The sequence below is a fragment of the Canis lupus genome, unplaced genomic scaffold (assembly GCF_011100685.1).
Source record: "Canis lupus familiaris isolate Mischka breed German Shepherd unplaced genomic scaffold, alternate assembly UU_Cfam_GSD_1.0 chrUn_S1739H1935, whole genome shotgun sequence".
NCBI lineage: Eukaryota > Metazoa > Chordata > Mammalia > Carnivora > Canidae > Canis > Canis lupus.
In genome coordinates, this window is record NW_023330589.1 from 26,259 (window position 1) to 49,027 (window position 22,769).

A 22,769-nucleotide genomic window follows, 5' to 3' on the forward strand; every position below is an offset into this window, starting at 1 on the left:
AAAGACAGACATAAGACAATGGATTGGGATAAAGGATGGGAAGGGAGGGAGAGCAGAGATGTGTTGGCACTTACCTTGGAAGTCCCCTTGGTTATAGAGCTCATCTTGGCAGCACTGGTAGTTTTACCTGAATGTTTTATTATCTCCTAGTGTTGCTGAGAAGGTCCTTGGGACACACTTGCTTGAAGAACAACCTTCTCCTCAACATATTGTAAGAGCTTCCCTGTACAGAAGCAAACCCCAGAAGGAATTTCCCCTTTGAACCATAGAGAGAGCGATGCCCAAATGGGCTACCATTATTAAAGGATTCTGTGCTTCAAATCCTTTTGTCTTTAGTCTTTCCACTTCTCAAGGAGCCCTTCTGCATTGGTCCATGGAATAAACCAGTGGAGGGATGGTTTGTTAGCACTTGTTAGAATGGGAGTGTCATACTTCAATGAGGTGATGCAGAACAAGGATTGTCCAGTCTTTTTACCAGTGTCTCCCACCCTGCCTCCTCCCACCACCCCACACCCCCAGTCCTATCTGGGTAGAATTCAACATAAGAAAGTAGGGTAAAATAGAAGATGCACAGGAAAGCTCCAGCTGGCACCAACATCAGCACTTGTCTGATCTAATCTCTGATTCCTCAGATGAAGAATCTGAGGCTCAGAGAAATGCAAAACTTGGCTAAAGTTGACTGAGAGGTGATGTGGGTCTCCTAATTTTGTCTCGTGCCTGTTGCCTCCACCACCAACTGCTCTCAACATCAGGAGAACCACAGAAAGCTAGCTCTATCTGTTGCTGCCCTACCTCCCCAGTTCTTAGAGGAATAGCCAAGGGCTTGCTCGTGAAAAGAAACAGGGTCTGAGAGAATGTATTAGTATCTTCAGAGATTCACTGACACTCTGTTAGGGTAGAGTATACTTCCTTGTCTCACTGACAATAGACATGGTCATATGATTTGCTCTGAATACTAAAATGTGAGCAGAAATGTGTATTCTATGTTCCAGCAGAAGCTAGGGTATACTTGGAGTATGGTTCTCTCTATCTCTCTTCATTTTTTTATTGTGGTACAATGCATATAAGGTAAAAAAATACTATCTTAAAAATTTTTAAAGATTTTACTTATTTATTCATGAGACACACACACACACACACACACACACAGAGACAGGCAGAGATACAGGCAGAGGGAGAAGCAGGCTCCATGCAGGGAGTCCAATGTGGGGCTTGATACTGGGACTTCAGGATTATGCCCTGAGCCAAAGGCAGATGCTCAACAGCTGAGCCACCCAGGCGTCCCTATATTAAACATTTTTAATTGCACAGTTCAGTGGTGTTAATCTCCATGCTCTTTCTTCCCTCCACCATGACACCCAGCAATTCTTTAGAAAGCATCTTCTCCATCAACTTGAGTCCCAGGTTAATATGATTTAGAGTAGACATGCGGCTGACCCAGATGGTGTGAGCAAGAAATAAATCTTTAATTTTGTAGCTTCTGACACCTTGGAGTCACTTGGTATAGCAGCGGTACTTAGCCTCTTAGTACTTAGCAGTACTTAGCCTGGCTGATACCAGGATAACACATGGCTGTCATCTCTAACTTGCTGTCCACCCTGCTGGCTAAAGACCATGAAGTTTCCATGCAATAGCATCTGACTTACAACTAAGTAGAAGAAAGTGTTTCTAGCTTCTAAAATCTCAAGGTGAAGGATGCAGACCGAGAATAAAAACATCTGAAAGCAAGGGCAAATGTATACAACTGAACATGTGCTTTCATTGGCACAGGGCATGCTCAAATGGCCTGATCTTCTGCCTTGTTGAGAATGGATTTTCCTCGGATGTGAGTCTTTGAAACAGGGTGTCACAGCCAACTTTCTCATTCTAAAGAGAAAGATAGAAATGAAGAGAAGCCAGGGCAGAGGGAAACATTAGTTCTTCAGTCACTGACTATCATTTCAGGCAGGGAATTTTTATTACTGTCTACCCCTAAAAACACGTAGGAAGACACAGACCAAAGAGATGTGATGGTGTCAAGTTGTCCACCCCCAGCCTGGGGCCACCCAATGCTTGCACAATCCCTGGTAGCCTGCCACCCAAGAGTACAGGTTCTTTGAGTGACCAAGCCCTCTGGTCACTGGGCCTGACAAGGGACAGATGGTGTTTGTACTTCTTCCAAGGATAGACTATGTCATGCTTAGGCGGAGGAGGAAATAAAAGCTTCATAAACACACTCAAGCCCTCTTTATGGTATTCACTTATATACCTGGCAGATGTCCAACTCATCAAAATTCCACCCTTTTCTGAACATGTCAAATGGCCAAAGTTAGGTCGAAGTTTGAGAAGGCAGAGAAGGGTCTGGAAGTGATAGAATTGGGTTGAGCACAGGCAGTGTTCATGGTGGAACCCACCCTGGAGAAAGACAACCAGTTACTCATTTCCCCCTCAATTTCTGGCCCTTGATGTACTCACCAATATCTATCATATCCCTTCTAAGAACCTGGGCCTAAGGGAAGTATAAAAGCTTACAGTTTTTTTTTTACCTGGATTCTGGAGCCAGAGTGCCTAGGCTCAAAGCACCTAGAACAATGCTAGCATGACTAGATTTGAATAAAGTTTAGCTATAGCTGCTGCTATAATGCTCTCACTCGTCACTTTTCATAGAGCTCGTAATTCAAGAGCACAGATAGGCAGCATTTTTCTGAACCTGAGGCTTGGAAGATAAATGGGATTCAGGTAAGATTCATGTAAGCCTGTGAAAATCCCACTCCCTGAGGCCTAGAGGGAAAATGAAAAGGCAGTTGTCATGTGGAGAAACCACCAATACCAAGAATGAGGGTCCCAACCCTGAATCCCAGATTTTTGGTTATTTCAAGAGGTGGGGATGGAACTCCTCAAAAGCCAGTCTGGAGAGCTAAGAGTAAGGTGTCATCCTGAGGCCCACCACTGTTCATCTGAGACGTGGGCAAGTCAGAGTAAGGATGTACCGGCAGGTGGCCTGATAACAAGAAGTAGGGCTGCAGGTCCTGATGTGCAGGGCATTGTGCACAACATTGTGATGCTCAGACAATCTTGCCAGTAAACCAGGGGAGGTAAAGGTTATGTGCAGGTCTGGGTGGGATTCTTGGCCCAGCATAGGGATGCTTCCCTGAGACCACTGCTCAGTGAGAATCAAGACTCTACATCCAGCTGCCATGGGATCATGAAAGGAAATGACTATAAGAGAGAAAATGTCACCCTAACTACTTCTTACTACCAGCTTAAAGCACTCTTCCCCACTCACTAATTCACAGGACCAGAAGGTATTTTCTAACCCCATACGAACATGTAATGGGCAGAACATATAAGGGTGAATGAAAAAGAGTTAGGATGAAGATATGGAAGTTTTCCAGTTAACAAAATAAGCCTAGAAGTCAAAAACTAGAAAGTTTCATGTGAGGGCTATGAATGAAAGTTTGGACAGGGTGGTGTGTGTGTGAAGGTGTGCAGCAGGGAGGCATCTTGGGTTCAAATTATGAAGGTAACTGTCTTGGTTTCTTAGGACTACCATAACAGAGTGCCACCAACCAGGTAGCTTAAACAACAAAAATGTGTATTCTCACAGTTGTGGCATCTAAAAGTCTGAACATGGAGCCAGCAGGGTTGGCTCCTTCAGGAGGCTGTGGAGAAGATACTGTCCCATGCCTTTGTCCTGGCTTCTGGTGGCTGCAGCAATCTTTGTCACCCCTTGGCTTATAGACACATCACTCTGATCTCTGCCTCCATCTTCACATGGAGTTCCCTTGTGTGTCTCCCTCCTCTTTTTATAGGGATAGGGACACTAGCCGTATTAGGTTGGGGCCCACATTATTTCAGTATGACCTCATTTAACTGATAACATCAGCAATGACCCTATTTCCAAATAAGATCATATTCTCAGGTATCCAGGGCTTAGGACTTCAATATATCTCTTTTGGAGGTGCAATCAAAGTCATAACAGGAACAGAAGCCCTTGGATTCCCCCCTCTCAGTGCCCCATTCCTTCTACCTGGGTCCCTCTAACTTTGTCCTTTCATGTGTCCATCCAAGTGGCTAGCACTGCTCTCCTCAGGGACACTCTTTACTGTCTGAAAGCGGTCCATCTGAGAGTGGAAATTGGGACAGCCACTATGGAAAACAGTAGGAAGGGTCCTCAAGAAACTATAAATAGATGCACTTCTGGATATATAACTTAATGAAACAAAATCACCACCCTGAATATGTCTACACCCCATATTCATCACAGCATTATTCACCATAGCTAACCAATGGTAACAACCTAAGTATCTATCAACAAATGAATGGATGAAGGAATACTATTTGGCCATAAAGAAAATCTTGCCATTTATGACAACATGGATAGACATTGGAGGAATTATGCTAGGTGAAATAAGTCAGAGAATGACGAACACTTATAATCTCACTTACATAATAATTGATAGAAACAGAATAGATTGGTGCTTACCAGAGATAGAGGGAGAGTGTGGGGGCATACTCCTTAGTTTTGTGATCTTGGGGCTAAATTTATCCTTTTCTTTGAAAAACTTGTCATGCCCTGTCTTCCATTTTAAGTACCATCTTTATGGATAATGATCATTACAAAGAATACATGTTTGTTGCAAAAAAACCCTCAGAATGTAGAAGTATAGAATAAAAAGTGGAAGTTACCTGCCTTCTGGTGGCTTCTACATCCTGTGATTGTTTTCTGAGTGAGGATGTTCCAGGGTGTAGTCTTCCTGAGGCAACAACTGTTCTTGTAAACTGTAGAGAGGTAGTTTAAGGAAGTGGGTTTATGGATGAACATAAGATTCATCCCTAACTGGGTTCAAATTCCTACCCCTTCTGTTACTAGCTCTTCCAAAGTGGATGTTATTTCAGCTTTCCATGCCCCTCTTTATCTTTAAGCTACAAGATGATCATGGTAGTAGTCCCTATATCATGGAGTTGCTGTGAGAATTAAGTGATTTCACAAACATGGTAATTCTTGGCTACTTTTATTATTGTTTTGTATCTTCCTGCCTACTGGAGGTCTTTGAGCCAAGGAATAATGAGATAGTACAAGTTCAAGAATGTAAATTAACCAACGAAAAGCCCAATAAGGATAATAGCACTGTCTCTGAGGTGTGGATGGAAAACGTAAAAACAATTTTAAAAATTAATTTTTCCAGCTTTATTGACATATAAATGACATGTAATATTGCATAAATGTAAAGAATATAACAGTTTAAAAATATTTTTATTTAAATTCCAGTAAACAGTGTACTGCATATTAATTTGAAATATATATATATATACTGTGAAATTACTACAATAAATTTAATTAACATCCACACCTCACATGGTTACAAATTCTTTTTCTTGTGATGTGAACTTTTAAGGTTTACATTCTTATCAACTTTCAAATATATAATATTGTTAACTATAGTCACCGTGCTGTGCACTATATCCCCAGACCATTTCATAGGTTGCCTTTTAGTTTTGTTGATGATTCCTACACTGTGCAGAAGCATTTTGTTTTGATACAGTCCGAATAGTTTTACTAGTTTCAGAGGCAGAGCTTAGTGATTCATCAGTTGCATATAACATCCAGTGCTCATTACATCATGTGCCTGCCTTAATGTCCATCACCCATTTACCTCATCCCCTCACTCCCCTCCCCTCCAGCAACCCTGTTTGTTTCCTAGTGTTAAGAGTCTCCCATGGTTTGCCTCCCTCTCAATTTTCATCTTATTTTTCCTTCCTTTCCCCTATGTTCATCTGTCTTATTTCTTAAATTTTACGTATGTGTGAAATATTATGGTATCTGTCTTTCTCTGACTGACTTACTTCACTTAGCATCATACCCTCTAGTTCTAGTCACATCACTGCAAATGGCAAGATTTCATTCTTTTTGATGGTTGGGTAATATTCCATATTATATCCATATATATTGCTTCTCCATTCACCTCTCAATGGGCATCTTGGCTCTTTCCATATTTTGGCTGTTGTACGCACTGCTGCTATAAACATTGGACTGCTTGAGCTACTTTGAATAACTATGTTTGTATCCTTTAGATAAATACCTAATAGTACAATTACTGCGTGGTAGGATGGTTTTATTTTTCAGTTTTTGAGGAACTTCCATTCTGTTTTCCACAGAGGCTGCAAAAGTCTGCATTCTCACCAAGAGTGTAAAAGGGTTCCCTTTCTCCACATCCTTGCTAACATCAGTTGTTTTCTGTCTTGCTAATTTTAGCCATTCTGACTGGTGTGAGGTGGCATCTCATTTTGGCTTTGATCTGTATTTCCCTGATGACAAGTCACGTGGAACATTTTCTCATGTGTCTGTTGGCCATGTGTATGTCTTATTTGGACAAACGTCTGTTCATGTCTTCTGTCCATTTCTCAACTGAATTTTTTGCTTGAGTTTGATAAGTTCTTTATCGATTTTGGATACTAGCCCTTGACCTGATAAGATCATTGCAAATATCTTCTCCCATTCCATAGTTGCCTTTTAGTTTTGTTGGTTTTTTCCTTTACTGTGCAAAAATTTTTATCCTGATGAGGTTTCAGTAGTTCACTTTTGCTTTTGTTTCCCTTGTCTCCAGAGACATGTCTAGAAAGAAGTTGCTGCGGCTGAGTTCAACAGATTGCTGCCTGTATGTATTCTCCACTAGGATTTTGATGGATTCCTGTCTCACATTTAGGTGTTTCGCCCATTTTGAGCTTATCTTTGTGTATGGTGTAAGAAAGTGGTCCAGTTTCATTCTTCTGCATGTGGCTGTATAATTTTCCTAACACCATTTGTTGAAAAAATGTCTTTTTCCACTGGATGTTCTTTCCTGCTTTGTCAAAGATTAGTTGACCGTAGAGTTGATGGTCCATTTCTGGGTTCTCTATTCTGTCTCATCGATATATGTGTCTGTTTTGTATCAGAACCATACTGTCTTGATGATCAGAGCTTTGTAATACAGCTTGAAGTCCAGAATTTTGCTGCCTCCAGCTTTGGTTTTCTTTTTCAACATTACTTTGGTGATTTGAGGTCTTTTCTGGTTTCATACAAATTTTAGGGTTGTTTCATAGATCAATGGAACAGAATAGAGAATCCAGAAGTGGAACCTCAACTTTATAGCCAAATAGTATTCGACAAAGGAGGAAAGACTATCTATCCACTGGAAAAAAGACAGTCTCTTCAATAAATGGTGCTGGGAAAATTGGACATCCACGTGCAGAAGAATGAAACTAGACCACTCTCTTGCACCATCCACAAAGATAAACTCAAAATGGATGAAAGATCTTAATGTAAGACAAGATTCCATCAAAATCCTAGAGGAGAACACAGGCAACACCCTTTCTGAACTTGGCCACAGTAACTTCTTGCAAGATTAATCCATGAAGGCAAGAGAAACAAAAGCAAAAATGAATTATTGGGACTTCATCAAGATAAGAAGCTTTTGCACAGCAAAAGATACCATCAACAAAACTCAAAGACAACCTACAGAATGGGAGAGGATATTTGCAAATGACATATCAGATAAAGGGCTAGTTTCCAAGATCTATAAAGAACTTCTTAAACTCAACAGCAAAGAAACAATCCAATCATGAAATGGGCAAAAGACATGAAGAGAAATCTCACAGAGGAAGACATAGACGTGGCCAACAAGCACATGAGAAAATGCTCCGCTCACTTGCCATCAGGGAACTACAAATCAAAACCACCATGAGATCCCACCTCACACCAGTGAGAATGGGGAAAATTAACAAAGCAGGAAACCACAAATGTTGGAGAGGATGTGGAGAAAGGGGGACCCTCCTGCACTGTTGGTGGGAATGTGAACTGGTGCAGCAACTCTGGAAAACTGTGTGGAGGTTCCTCAAAGAGTTAAAAATAGATCTGCTCTATGGACCCAGCAATTGCACTGTTGGGGATTTTCCCCAAAGATACAGATGCAATGAAATGCCGGGACACCTGCACCCCGATGTTTGTAGCAGCAATGTCCACAATACCCGCACTGTGGAAGGAGCCTCGGTGTCCATAGAAAGATGAATGGATAAAGAAGATGTGGTTTATGTATACAATGGAATATTACTCAGCCATTAGAAATGACAAATACCCACCATTGGCTTCGACGTGGATGGAACTGGAGAGTATTATGGCTGAGTGAAATAAGTCAATTGGAGAAGGACAAACATTATATGATCTCATTCATTTGGGGACGATAAAAAATAGTGAAAGGGAATAAAGGAGAAAGGAGAAAAAATGAGTGGGAAATATCAGAAAGGGAGACAGAACATGAAAGACTCCTAACTCTGGGAAACGAACTAGGGGTGGTAGAAGCAGAGGAGGGTGGGGGGTGGGGGTGATGGGCACTGAGGTGGGCACTTGACGGGATGAGCACCGGGTGTTATTCTATATGTTGGCAAATTGAACACCAATAAAAGATAAATTTATTTTAAAAAATTTTAGAGTTGTTGGTTCCAGCTCTGTAAAAAATGCTAATGCGGGCAGCCCAGGTGGCTCAGCGGTTTAGCGCCACCTTCAGCCCAGGGCCGGATCCTGGAGATTCGGGATCCAGTCCCACGTTGGGCTCTCTGCATGGAGCCTGCTTCTCCCTCAGCCTGTGTCTCTGCCTCTCTCTCTCCCTCTCTGTGTATCTGTCATGAATAAATAAATAAAACCTTTTAAAAATTGGTATTTTGATAGAGATTGCACTGAATGTGTAGGTTGCTCTGGGTAGCAATAGACAACTTTTGGGGTAGCATTAACAATATTTGTTCTTCCAATGCATGAGAATGGAATGTTTTTCCTTTTCTTTATGTCTTCCTCAATTTCTTTCATAAGCATTCCATAGTATCCAGAGTACAGATCCTTTACCTCTTTGGTTTATTCCAAGGTGTCTTATGGTTTGGGGGACAATTGTAAGTGGGATCCATTCCTTCATTTCTTTCATCCGTTCATGTTTAGTGTATAGAAATGCAACTGACTTCTGTGCATTGATTTTATATTCTGCGATTTTGCTGAATTCCTACATCAGTTCAAGCAATTTTGGGATGGAATCTTTTGGGTTTTCTATATAAAGTATCATGTTGTCTACAAATAGTGAAAGTTTGACTTCTTTGCCAATTTGGATGCTTTTTATTTGTCTGATTTCTGAGGCTAGGACTTCTAGCACTATGTTGAACAGCAGTGAGAGTGGACATCCCTGTCTTATTCCTGACCCTGGAAGAAAATCTCTGTTTTTCCCTGTTAAGGATGATATTCACTGTGGATTTTTTGTATGGCTTTTAGGATACTGAGGTAAGTTCCTTCTGTCTTTATACTGCAGTGAGTTTCAATCAAGAAAGAATGCTGTATTTTGTCTTTTATTAATGTTGTGTATCACGTTGATTTGCAACTGTTGAACCACCCTTGCATCTCAGGAATAAATTCCTTTTGGTCATGGTAAATAATCCTTTTAATGAACTTTTGGATCCAATTTGCTACTATCTTGGTGACAATTTTTGCATCCATATTCATCAGGGATCTTTGATCTGTACTTCTTTTGGGTGGGGTCTTTATTTGGTGTTGGGATTGATGCTGGCCTCATAGAATGAGTTTGGAAGTTATTCTTCCATTTCTAGTTTTTGGAACAGTTTCAGAATAGGTACTAATTATTTAAATGTTTGGTGGAATTCCCCTGGGAAGCCGTCTGGCCCTGGACTCTTGTTTGTTAGGAGACCTTTGAGATCTGATTCAATTTCTTTGCTGGTTATGGCTCTGTTCAGATTTTCTATTTCTTCCTGTTTCCGTTTTAGTAGTTTATATATTTCTAGGAATGCATCCAAATTGCCTAATTTGTTGGGATATAATTGCTGACAATATTCTCTTATAATTGTATTTCTTCAGTGTTGCTTGTGATCTCTTTTTCATTCATGATTTTATTTCTTTGAGTCCTTTCTCTTTTCTCTTTTTGATAAGTCTGGCTAGGCATTTATCGATTTTATTAATTCTTTCGAAGAATCAGCTATTAATTTCATTGATCTTTTCTGTTTTTTCCCCCATATCATTGCTTTATGGTCCACTCTATTATTTTTCTTCTCCTGCTAGATTTAGGCTTTATCTGTTGTTCTTTTATCAGCTCCTTTAGATTTCAGGTTATGTTGTGTCTTTGCAACTTGTTTCTTGAGAAAGGCCTGTGTTGCTATATACTTTCCTCTTAGGACCACCTTTGCTGCATCCTCATAGTTTAGGGGACATGTCTAGAAAAATGTCGCTACAGGAATACCAGAGAAATTGCTCTCTTCTAGAATTTTTATACTTTCAGATCTCACAATTAGGTCTTTGATACATTTTGAGTATATTTTGTGTATGGTGTAAGAAAATGGCCTACTTTCATTGTTTTTGCAAGTAGCTATCCAGTTTCCCAACAGCACTTGTTGAAGAGACTTTTTCCCATTATTTTTTCCTGCTTTGTCAGAGAGTAAATGATCATATAATTATAGATTTTTTAGTGTTGTTTTATTAATCTGTGTGTCCATTTTGTACTAACAGTATACTTTCTGAGTTACTACAGCTTTGTAATAGAACTGGAAGTCTGGAATGTGTTACCTCCTGTTTTGTTTTTCCAAGATTGCTTCGGCTGCTTGGGGTATTCTGTGGTTCCATATAAATTTTAGGATTGTTTTAGCTCTGTGAAGAATGCCGGTGATATTTTGATAGGAATTGCATCCAAAGTGTAAATTTCTTTGGTTGGCATAGACCTTTTAACAGTATCTGGCCTTTTTTTTAAAATTTTTTTAAAATTTTTATTTATTTGTGATAGTCACAGAGAGAGAGAGAGAATGAGGCAGAGACACAGGCAGAGGGAGAAGCAGGCTCCATGCACCGGGAGCCCAACGTGGGATTCGATCCAGGTCTCCAGGATTGCGCCCTGAGCCAAAGGCAGGCGCCAAACCGCTGCACCACCCAGGGATCCCAGTATTTGGCCTTCTAATCCATAAGCATGGAATGTCTTTCCAATTGTGTCATCTTCAACTCTTTAATCATTGTTTTATAGTTTTCAGAGTATAGGTCTTTTACCTCTTTGGTTAAGCTTATTCCTAGGTATTTTAATATTTCTGGTTCAATTGTAAATGGGATTATTTTATTAATTTGTCCTTCTGCTGTTTCATTATTAGTGTATAGAAATGATACAGATTTCTGTGTGTTGTTTTTGTATCCTGTGACTTTACAAATTTATTTCTCAGCTATAGAATGTTTTTGAAGGAGTGTTTAAGGTTTTCTGTGTGTACTATTATGTCAACTGCAAATAGTGAAAGTTTTACTTCATCCTTGCAATTCCGGATGCACTTTATTTCTCTTTGATGTCTGATTGCTGTGGCTAAGATTGAGAGATAGGGAGGGAGACAGGGCCAGGCCAGGAGGGACAGAGAGTGAGACCGGGAGGGAGAGACAGAGACCCGGACGGAAGGACAGGGAGGGAGACACAGAGCCAGAGAGAGGCTTCGTGCCTCCATGAGCAGGAGTCCCTTGGGACTGAGCGGGGGGCTCAAGGCCTCAAACCCAGCGCCTGACCAGACTACCCGGCAGAGGCATAGGCATTCTCCACTCCGCTCTGAACTCCGCGAAGGGCGGGCCTCTGTGCGGGGGGCGGGCCCAGGGGCGGGAGCGGGGGCGAGGCCACAGGGTTCCAGGAGCTTGCCCCTGCGCCTGACCCCGAGCGTGACCTGAAGGGGGCCGCGGCTGGCCGCAGGAGGAGCTGTGCGCAGATGCGACCCGGCGGTGGCAGGAGGTAGCTCGGCCGCGCCCCCAGTCCAGGCCCGCGGTTCCCCGCGGTTCCCCGCGCTCCGGGCTCGCGGCAGCAGCTCTGCAGGCCTCGGCCCCCTGCGCGCAGGTCAGCGTGGGCCCCGGGAGGTGTGACGGGACCTGGGGTGGCTGTGCGAGGGGCATCTGACCCTCGCTTGTGGCGCAGCGGGTGCCTGGGAGGGACCGGGAGGGGGACAGCGGGCCTTGGGGCTGCATGGAGGTGGCCCCGTGGCGAGCCGGACCCACACCCTTTGGGCCGCCAGGGTGCCGGGCAGAGGGCTGCGGGGAAGGAGTGGTGGGACCTGTTGGCGGAGGGGGGCGGCGGTGGGGCCTCCTACAGGTCAGGCCAGGTCTCCTTTGGGCGGCTCAGGGAGGGTGCGGGGCCCCTCCCCCGGGCTCAGGGAGGTACCGCGGAACCCATGTGCGTGCGCTCAGAGGGGTTAGGGTGCAGGCACCTTGCAATGTCAGGGCACGGCCTTGGGACGGTGGCTTGAGGGCCTGGGCTGCTGGGCCCCAGGAGCCTCCCCAAGCCCTTGGCTCTTACTCCGCCCCCCTCCCCCTCCCAGCTCTCAGGTCCCTCCCTAAGCACCCCAGCCTGGCCAGGAGCCCGCCCCTCCCGCTTGGTCCCTGTCAGGTGAGTATGGCTACCTCTGAAATTTTTGCATTTTGAAAACGTTCTCCTTTCTCCACAGCCTCCCCAAAATTTGGTGTTTCCTGTCTTTTTAATGTTCTCACCGGTGTGAGGTGGCATCTCATTGTGGTTTTGACCTTTATTACTCTGATGGCCAGTGACCCAGAGCATTGTCTTGCCTGCTTGTTGGCCATGTACATATAGGTCTTCTTCCGTGACTTTTCTGTTCGTGACTTTTCCCGTTTTCTGGATGGGATGGTTGGTCTCTTTGCTGTGGAGTTGCAGAGGTTCTTCAGAGATCTTGGATGCTGGCCCTTTATCTGACAGGGTCATTTGCACATACCTTCTTCTCCCATTCTGTGGGCCACCTTTGAGTTATGTTGAGTGTTTCTTTTGCTGTGCGGAAAGTGCTCATCTTGATGAAGTACCAGCGATCCATTTTCGCTCTTGTTTCTCTGGACTTTGTGGCTGATGTAATTTGCAAGAAGTTGCTGTGGCCCAGTTCAAGAAGGGTGTTGTTTCCCGTGTTCTCCCGGGGGGTTTTGATGGAATCTTGTCTCACATTTAGATGCTTCATCCATTTTGAGTTTATCCTTGTGTTTGGTGTGAGAGGAATGGTCCAGGTTCATTCCTCTGCATGTGGCTGTCCAGTGTTCCCAGCAGCCTTGATCGAAGAGACTGTCTTTTTTTTCCCATCTTTCCTGCCTGGCCAAATATTAGTTGCCCGTAGAGTTGAGGGTCCACATCTGGATGCTCTCCTCTGTTCCATTGATCCATGTGTCCGTTTCTGTGACAGTACCACACTGTCCTGATGCTCACAGCTTTGAGGCGCGCCCTGAAATCTGGCATTGTGCTGCCCCACCCCCACCCCCTGCATTGGATTTCTTGGCTACTATTCCCGTGGCCGTTCGGGGTCTTTTCTGATTCCACACAAGTCTTCAGATGATTTTTTCCAGCTCTCTGAAGATAGTCCATGGTATTTCTGAGAGGGATTACACTATTTGTGTAAATTGCCCTGAGTCACGTTGACATTTTCCCCAATATTAATTCTTCCAAACCAGGAGCATGGAACCTTTTTCCATCGCTTTGTGTCTTCCTCAGTTTCTTTCAGACATGTTCTGCAGTGTTTTGGGTAGCAATCCTTTACCCCTTTGGTTAGGTTTATTCCTAGGTAGCTCATGCTTTTTTTGGGTGCTGCGGTTGTATAAATGGGGTTGACCCCTTCCTCGATGTCCCTTTCCTCGGTCTCATTCTTCGCTTACAGAAAGGCCACTGGTTTCTGGGTCCCGAGTTTGTATCCCGCCACACTGCCGAACTTGCTGTAGGAGTTCCAGCCATCTTGGGTTTTCTAGGTACGGTATCGTGTCATCGGTGAAGAGGGAGAGTTTGACTTCTTCTTTGCCGATTTGAATGCCTTTTATTTCTTTTCATTGCCTGATTGCTGAGGCCATGACGTCTCGTACTATGTTGAGAATAGCAGCAGTGAGAGTGGACATCCCCGTCTCGTGCCTGGTCATCGGGGAAAGGCTCCCAGTGTTTCCCCATTGGGAATGAGAATTTGCCGCGGGCTTTTCGTAGATGGCTTTGAAGATGCTGAGGGACGTTCCCTCTATCCCGGTACTCTGAAGCGTTTGGATCAGGAATGGATGCTGTGTTTTGTCAAATGCTTCTTCCTCTGCGTCTCTTGAGAGGATCATCTGGTTCTTGTTTTCTCTCTTGCAGATCTGATGAAGCACCTTGAGTGCTTTCTGAGTGCTGAAGAAGCCTTGCACCCCGGGGATAAAGCCCACCGGGTCATCGTGAGTAACTTGTTAATAATGTCCTGTTGGATCCCGTTGGCTCATAGCTTGTGGAGGTGTGCATCCGTGTTCATCAGGGACATCGGTCCAGAATTCTCCCTTTGGGTGGGGGGGGTCTTGGGTTTTGGAGTTAAGGTGACGCTGGCCTCCAAGAACGAGTTTGGAAGTATTCCATTTCTTTCTATCTTTCGGAGCAGCTTTGGTAGCACAGGTATGATTTCTTCTTGAAGCGTTTGATAGAATTCCCCTAGGAAGCCATCTGGCCCCGGACGTTTGTGTCTCGGGAGGTTTGTGTGTTTCTTTATAGGTGTGTTTCTTATTTCCTATTGGGGTTCATTTTGCCAACATAGAGCATAACCCCCCAGGGCTCATCCCATCAAGTGCCCCGCTCCGTGCCCGTTGCCCAGTCACCCGCACCCCCCACCCTCCTCCCTTTCTTCCACCCCTTGTTCATTTCCCAGGGTTAGGAGTCTCTCCTGTTCGGTCTACCTTTCTGCTATCTGCCACTCATTTTTTTCTCCTTTCCCCTCTCTCCCCTTTCACTATTGTTTTCATCCTCCCCAGAAGAATGAGACCATATGATGTTTGTCCTTCGCGATTGTCTTCTTTCCCTCAGCCTTAATACCCTCCGGTTCCATCCAGGTCGAAGCAAATGGTAGGTGTTCGTCGTTTCTAACGGCTGAGTAATCTTCCATTGTGTACAGAGACCACTCACCCTCCTTATCCATTCATCTTTCGATGGACACCGAGGCTCCTTCCACAGAGTGACTATCATGGATGTTGCCGCTTGAAACCTCGGGGTGCAGATGTCCCAGCATTTACCTGCATCTGTATCATTGGGGTACATCTCCACCAGTGCACCCCCATGCTGGATCACAGTGTAGATCCGTTGTTACCTCTCTGAGGCACCTGCACACGGCTTTCCAGGCGTGGCTGCACCAGGTCACATTCCCACCAGCAGTGCAAGAGGGTTCCCCTTTCGCCACATCATCACTGACATTCGCTGCTTCCTGTCTTGTTAACGTTCACCGCGGTCACTGGTGCGTCAGGTGGGATCTCGTTGTGCTTTTGACCTGTATTTCCCTGACGGCCAGTGATGCGGTGCATTGTCTCATGTGCTTGTCTGTCACGCCTACGTCTTCCTCTGTGACATTTCCGTTCACGTCTCTTGCCCGTCTACCAGATTGGATCCTTGGTCTCTTTGCTGTGGAGTTACAGAAGTTCTTCAGAGATCTTGGATACTGGCCCTTTACCTGACAGGGTCATTTGCACATAACTTCTCCCATTCTGTGCGTTGGCTTTAAGTTTTTTGAGTGTTTCTTTTGCTGTGCGGAAGCTGCTCATCTTGGTGAAGTCCCAGCGATCAATTTTTGCTCTTGTTTCTCTGGCCTTCATGGCTGATGTAATTTGCACGAAGTTGCTGTGGACCAGATCAAGAATGGTGTTGTTGCCTGTGTTGTCCCCTAGGATTTTGATGGAATCTTGTCTTGCATTTAGATCCTTCATCCATTTTGAGTTTATCCTTGTGTATGGTGTGAGAGGAATGATCCAGTTTCATTCTTCTGCGTGTGGCTGTCCAGTGTTCCCAGCAGCATTTACTGAAGAGATTGTCTTTTTTGTTCCCCCTGCAAGGTCTTTGCTGCCTGGCCGAATATTAGTTACCCATAGAGTTGAGGGTCCACCTCTGGATGCTCTCTTCTGTTCCATTGATCGGTATGCCTGTCTTTGTGCCAGTATCACACTGTCTTGCCGGTAACAGCTTCGTGGCACAACGTGAAATCCAGCATTGTGCTGCCCCCGCAGTGGTTTTCTTGGCTACTCTTCCTGTGGCCGTTCGGGGTCTTTTCGGATTCCACACCAGTCTTCAGATGACTTGCTCCAGCTCTCTGAAGAGAGTCCGTGGTATTTCTGACAGGGATTGCATTAGTTGTGTCGATTGCCCTGGGTCACATTGACATTTTCCCGAATATTAATTCTTCCAATCCAGCATCATGGAACCTTTTCCATCTCTTTGTTTCTTCCTCAGTTTCCTTCAGACTTGTTCTGCAGTGTTTCGGGTAGAGACCCTTTACACCTTTGGTTAGGGTTCTTCCTAGGTAGCTCATGCTTTTTTGGGGGTGCTGCAGTTGTATAATTGGGGTTGACCCTTTCCTCGATGTCCCTTTCCTCGGTCTCCTTGTTCGCATGTAGAAAGGCCACTAGTTTCTGGGCCCCACGTTTGTATCCTGCCGCACTGCCGAACTTGCTGTAGGGAGTTTGAGCAATCATGTGGTGGAGTCTTTTGGGTTTTCTAGGTACAATATAATGTCATTGGCGAAGAGGGAGATGTTGACTTCTTCTTTGCCAGTTTCAATGCCTTTTGTTTCGTTTTGTTGCCTGACTGCTGAGGCCATGACGTCTCGTACTATGCTGAGAATAGCAGTGGTGAGAGTGACATCCCAGTCTCGTGCCTGTTCTTCAGGGCAAGGCTTCCGGTGTTTCCCCATTGCGAATGATAATTTGCCACGGGCTTTTCGGAGATGGCTTGGAAGATGCTGAGAGACGTTTCCTGTATCTCTGTACTCTGATGCGTTTGGATCGGGCATGGATTCCGTATTTTGTCAAATGCTTCCTCTGCGTCACTTGAGAGGATCATCTGGTTCTTGTTTTCTCTCTTGCAGATCTGAAGAAGCACATGGAGTGCTCTCCGAGTGCTGAAGCAGCCTTGCACCCCGGGGATAAACCCCACTGGGTCATGGTGAGTAACTTCTTAATAATGTCCCGTTGCAACCTGTTGGGTCGTATCTTGTGGAGAAGGTGTGCATCCGCGTTCATCAGGGACATCGGTCCAGGATTCTTCTTTTTGGTGGGTTCTTGGGTTCTGGAGTTAAGGTGACCCCGGCCTCCAAGAACGGGGTTGGAAGTGTTCCATCTCTTTCTATCTTTCGGAGCAGCTTTAGTAGCATAGGTATGCTTTCATCTTGAAGCATTGGATAGAATTCCCCTGGTAAGCCTACTGGCCCTGGACTTTTGTGTCTCGGGAAGTTTGTGAGTTTATCGGTTTATTTATTATTGGAGTTCGTTTTACCAACATAGAGAGTAACCCCCCAGTGCTAATCCCATCAAGTTCCCCCCTCGGTGCCCGTCGCCCAGTCACCGCCACCCCCCGCCCTCCTCTCTTTCTTCCACCCCTTGTTCGTTTCCCAGGGTTAGGAGTCTCTCCTATTCTGCCCTCTCTGCCATCTCCCACTCATTTTTTTCTCCTTTCACCTCTATTCCCTTTCACTATTTTTGTCATACTCCCCAAAAGAATGAGACCATATAATGTTTGTCCTTCACCTATTGCCTTCTTCCCTCAGCCGTAACACCCTCTGGTTCCATCCATGTCGAAGCAAATGGTGGGTGTTTGTCATTCCTAACGGCTGAGTAATCTTGCATTTTGTACAGAGACCACACACCCTCCATATCCATTCATCTTTGATGGACACCGAGACCCCTTCGCAGTGTGGCTATCGTGGCTCTGAACCTAAGGGTGCGGGTGTCCCAGCGTTTCATTGCATCTGCGTCTTTGAGGTAAATCCCCAGCAGTGCAATTGCTGGGTCGTACGGAGGTCTATTTTTAACTCTGAGGATTCTCCACACAGTTTTCCAGAGTGGCTGCACCAGTTCACAATCCCACCAACAGTGTAAGAGGGTTCCCTTTTCTCTGCATCCTCTCCAACATTTGTAGTTTCCTGCCTTGTTAATTTTGCCCATTCTCACTGGTGTGAGGAGATATCTCATTGTGGTTTTGATTTGTGTTTCCCTGATGGCAAGTGATGTAGAGCATTTTCTCGTGTGGGTGTTGGCCATGTCTATGTCTTCCTCTGTGAGATTTCTGTTCTTTTGCCCATTTCATGATTGGCTTGTTTGTTTCTTTGGTGCTGATATTAATAAGTTCTTTATAGATCTTGGAAACTAGCCCTTTATCTGATATGTCACTTGCAAAATCACATTGATAGTTTATGAGTGTTGAACCAGCCTTGTGTCCTGGGAATAAATCCTACTCAGTCATGGTGAATAATTTTCTTATGTACTGTTGAATCCTATTGGCTAGTATCTTGTTGAGAATTTTTGCATCCATGTTCATCAGGGATATTAGTCTATAATTCTCCTTTTTGGTGGGCTCTTTGTCTGGTTTTGGAATTAAGGTGATGCTGGCCTCAAGAACGAATTTGGAAGTACTCCATCTCTTTCTATCTTTCCAAACAGCTTTAGGAGAATAGGTATGGTTTCTTCTTTAAACGTTTGATAGAATTCCCCTGGGAAGCCATCATGCCCTGGACTTTTGTGTCTTGGGAGGTTTTTGATGACTGCTTCAATTTCCTCCCTGGTTATTGGCCTGTTTAGGTTTTCTATTTCTTCCTGATACAGTTTTGGTAATTTGTGGCTTTCCAGAAATGCGTCCATTTCTTCTAGATTGCCTAATTTATTGGCGTATAGCTGTTGATAATATGTTTTTAAAATCGTTTGTATTTCCTTGGTGTTGGTAGTGATCTCTCCTTTCTCATTCATGATTTTATTAATTTGAGTCTTCTCTCTCTTCTTTTTAATAAGGCTGGCTAATGGTTTATCTATCTTATTAATTCTTTCAAAGAACCAACTCCTGGTTTTGTTGATCTCTTCCACAGTTCTTCTAGTCTCGATTTCATTGAGTTCTGCTCGAATCTTTATTAACTCTCTTCTTCTGCTGGGTGTAGGATCTATTTGCTGTTTTTTCTCTAGCTCCTTTATGTGTAAGGTTAGCGTTTGTATTTGAGATCTTTCTAGTTGTTGAATGGATGCTTGTATTGCAATGCATTAACCCCTTAGGACTACTTTTGCTGCATCCCAAAGATTTTGAAAGGTTACATCTTCATTCTCATTAGTTTCCATGAATCTTTTTAATTCTTCCTTAATTTCCTGGTTGACCCTTTCATCTTTATTCAGGATGGTCCTTAACCTCCACGTGTTTGAGGTCCTTCCAAACTTCTTGTTGTGATTTAGTTCTAATATCAAGGCATTATGGTCTGAGAATATGCAGGGGACGATCCCAATCTTTTGGTATTGGTTCAGACCCGATTTGTGACCCAGTATGTGGTCTATTCTGGAGAAAGTTCCATGTGCACTTGAGAAGGATGTGTGTTCAGTCGAGTTTGGATGTAAAGTTCTGGAGATATCTGTGAAATCCATCTGGTCCAATGTATCATTTAAAGCTCTTGTTTCTTTGGAGACGTTGTGTTTAGAAGACCTATCGAGAGTAGAAAGAGCTACATTGAAGTCACCAAGTATAAGTGTATTATTATCTAAGTATGTCTTAACTTTGGTTATTAATTGGTTGATATATTTGGCAGCTCCCACATTCTGGGCATATATATTGAGAATTGTTAAGTCCTCTTGTTGGATAGATCCTTTAAGTATGATATAGTGTCCCTCTTCATCTCTCACTACAGTCTTCGGGGTAAGTTTTAGTTTATCTGATATAAAGATGGCTACCCCTGCTTTCTTTCAAGGACCATTTGAATGGTATATGGTTCCCCAACCTTTTATTTGCAGGCTGTAGGTGTCCTTCTGTCTGAAATGAGTCTCTTATAGACAGCAAATTGATGGGTCCTGCTTTTTTATCCGGTCTGAAACCCTGCACCTTTTGATGGGGTCATTAAGCCCATTCACGTTCAGAGTTACTATTGAAAGCTAGGAGTTTAGTGTCATCATGATATCTATTCAGTCCTTGTTTTTGTGGACTGTTCCACTGAACTTCTTCTTAAAGGGGAATTTTAAGAGTCCCCCTTAAAATTTCTTGCAGAGCTGGTTTGGAGGTCACATATTCTGTCAGTTCCTGCATGTCTTGGAAGCTCTTTATCTCTCCTTCCAAGTTGAATGAGAGCCTTGCTGGATAAAGTATTCTTGGTTGCATGTTTTTCTCATTTAGGACCCTGAATATATCCTGCCACCCCTGTGTCCTGCCAGGTCTCTGTGGAGAGGTCTGCTGTCACCCTAATACTCCTCCCCATAAAATCAGGGATTTCTTATCTCCTGATGCTTTAAGGATCTTCTCTTTATCTTTGGAATTTGCAAGCTTCACCATTAAATGTCGAGGAGTTGAACATTTTTTATTGATTTTAGGGGGTGCGGATCACTCTATCTCCTGGATCTGAATGCCTGTTTCCCTTCCCAGATTAAAAAGCTTTCAGCTAGGATTTGTTCAAATACATATTCTGGCCCTCTGTCCTTTTCGGCACCCTCGGGAACCCCAATTAAATGTAGGTTTTTCTTCCTCAGGCTGTCATTTATTTCCCGTAATCTATCCTCATGGTCTTTTAATTGTTTGTCTCCTTTTTCCTCAGTTTCCCTCTTTGCCATCATCTTGTCTTCTATGTCATCCACTCGTTCTTCCACCTCGTGAACCCTCGTTGTGAGGACTTGTAGTTTGGATTGCATCTCATTCAATTGATTTTTAATTTCTGCCTGATTAGCTCTAAATTCTGCAGTCACAAAGTCTCTTGAGTCCTTCATGCTTTTTTCTAGAGCCACCAGTAGCTGTATAATAGTGCTTCTGAATTGGCTTTCTGAGATTGAATCGTAATCCATATTTGTACCTTTGTGGGAGAGAGGACTGTTTCTGATTCTTTCTTTTGAGGTGAGGGTTTTCCTTTTAGTCATTTTGCTCAGTGCAGAGCGGCCAAAAACAAGTTGTATTGGGAAAAGGAGAAAAAGAGAGGATAGAAAGAAGGAAAGAAATGAGAAAAAGAAAAAAGGAAGGAAAAAAAGAGAAGAAAGAAAGGAAAATAAAGGATGGGGAAAGCAAACAGAAATCAAAAAGAAAAAAAAAAAACACACGGGGGAGTATCTTCTGATTCTGTATACTTTAAGTCCCTTGACTTCCCCTGGAACTTGTGTGTCTAGCTAGTCTTCTGGGGGAGGGGCCTGTTGTGCTGATTTTCAGTTAGCACTTGGGGATCTGCTCTCCCCCTTCCTGGTTCAGGGCTCAGTGGGGGTTGTTTACCCCGTGAGGCCCCAGGAGGGACAACCACAGTGGCAGTGGCTGGCTCTGGAGCCCTGGATTCAGCTTCCGCAGTAACTCGGGATCTCTCGGACTGCAGGGGCCTGGATGCTCCGGGGGCGGGGCCACTGATCTCCTCAGCTCGGGGCAGAAGCATCCTTGCTGTCCTGGGCCCTCCTGGCCTCTGCCTGTCCTGGGGGGAGGTTGGATCCTAGGCTGTGTCCCCAGAGCCCTGTGCTCCCGGGCCTGTGCTGTTGGATTCGCGCTCCTGGCCGCGAAGACCCTCTCTGCGGAACCACCACCTGAGACCCACAGAGCTGCTCCCGGGCCATACGGCCCCCTCCACGTGGAGCCTCTACCTCTGCTAGAGCTGCCTCTGAGCTGCTCTCGGGTCCCTGCAGCCCCCTCTCTCCGGAGCCTCTGCTGGAGCCCCTCCGAGCTGCTCTGGGGTCCCGCCATGCACACGCTGCAGCCCTTAGGGAGCTGGGTGCACTTTCCTGGGGGCGCAGGTGTCTGTTAGTTTCCCAGGGAGCCTGAGGGCATCCCCGCCTTCCTGGGGTCCTGCTCTAACTCCCTGCGAGCATCTTTCTGCTTGGGAAGATTGGTTAAGCTCCTGCTTCTCCAGGACGGGGCTTTCCTCTTCTGGGGGCACTAGCCTTTGCTGGACTTCTCGTGAGGCCCCTCCCCCTTGGATGCCTTTTGTTTCTCTATTTCATTTCCCCCCATCATCCTACCTTGATAGAAGCGTGAACTTTTCTCACTGTAGCATTCCAGCTGTTCTCTCTTTAAATCTCAGGCCGGATTCATAAATTTTCAGGATGATTTGAAGGTTATCTAGGTAATTTGGAGGGGACAGGTGACTTGGGGACCTTACTCTTCCACCATCTTCCCCATCCTTATTTTCGATCTAAAAAGAAAGACAGTATGTATGAAGCCATAATGACACACGAGGTAGACCCAATGTCAATGAGACTAATAAATTTTTCATCCAAGGAAATCTACCAAGAATTTGTCTAGAAAGCAATTCCAAATATAGTCAAATGAAACCATACTTTCTGGGGTGGGTGGGTGTGCTCAGTTGGTTAAGTGTCTGAGTCTTGATTTCTGTGCAGGTCATGATCTCAGGATGATGAGATTGAGCCTCACTTCAGGCTCCATACTCAATAGGGAGTCTGCTTGAGATTCTCTCTCTCTCTCCTTTTACCCCTCCTCTCACTCATGTGCATGTGCACACATTCTCTCTCTCTCTCTCTCTCCCCCTCGCAAAAAAAAATATAAACTTAAAAAAAAACATGTTTTTTAAGCAAGTACTATGTGCACAGCTATATAGGAGCTTAGGTGAATATGATACAAGGCAAAACTAAATATCTTCCCCAATGAGTATATTTCAGAGCAAAGCTAAAATGTAGAGGAGAGTTGTTCAAGTGACATTGTGATAAATTCATGTAATTCAATGTCTGTCCCATAGTCCTTCAGAGTTTATAAATAAAACAACTTTCTTCTTCTTCTTCTTCTTCTTCTTCTTCTTCTTCTTCTTCTTCTTCTTCTTCTTCTTCTTCTTCCTCTTCCTCTTCC

The 22,769-nt window shown here is 44.3% G+C and overlaps 2 long non-coding RNA genes across 5 annotated transcripts in view; one reads left to right on the plus strand and one right to left on the minus strand.

Moving 5' to 3' along the window:
- Positions 1 to 16,950, plus strand: part of LOC119878572 — a 33,092-nt gene extending 16,142 nt beyond the window's left edge. The window contains exons 3-4 of the long non-coding RNA XR_005387016.1: positions 14,118 to 14,194; positions 16,855 to 16,950. This is a non-coding gene — a long non-coding RNA (uncharacterized LOC119878572). The remainder of the gene's footprint in view (positions 1 to 14,117; positions 14,195 to 16,854) is intronic.
- LOC119878571 overlaps positions 1 to 22,769 on the minus strand; it is a 42,156-nt gene that overhangs the window by 4,736 nt on the left and 14,651 nt on the right. For all 4 annotated transcript variants that reach the window (XR_005387015.1, XR_005387012.1, XR_005387014.1 and 1 more), the window contains exons 2-4: positions 21,929 to 22,101; positions 4,669 to 4,761; positions 75 to 223 (exon numbers count right to left, since the gene is read on the minus strand). This is a non-coding gene — a long non-coding RNA (uncharacterized LOC119878571). The remainder of the gene's footprint in view (positions 1 to 74; positions 224 to 4,668; positions 4,762 to 21,928; positions 22,102 to 22,769) is intronic.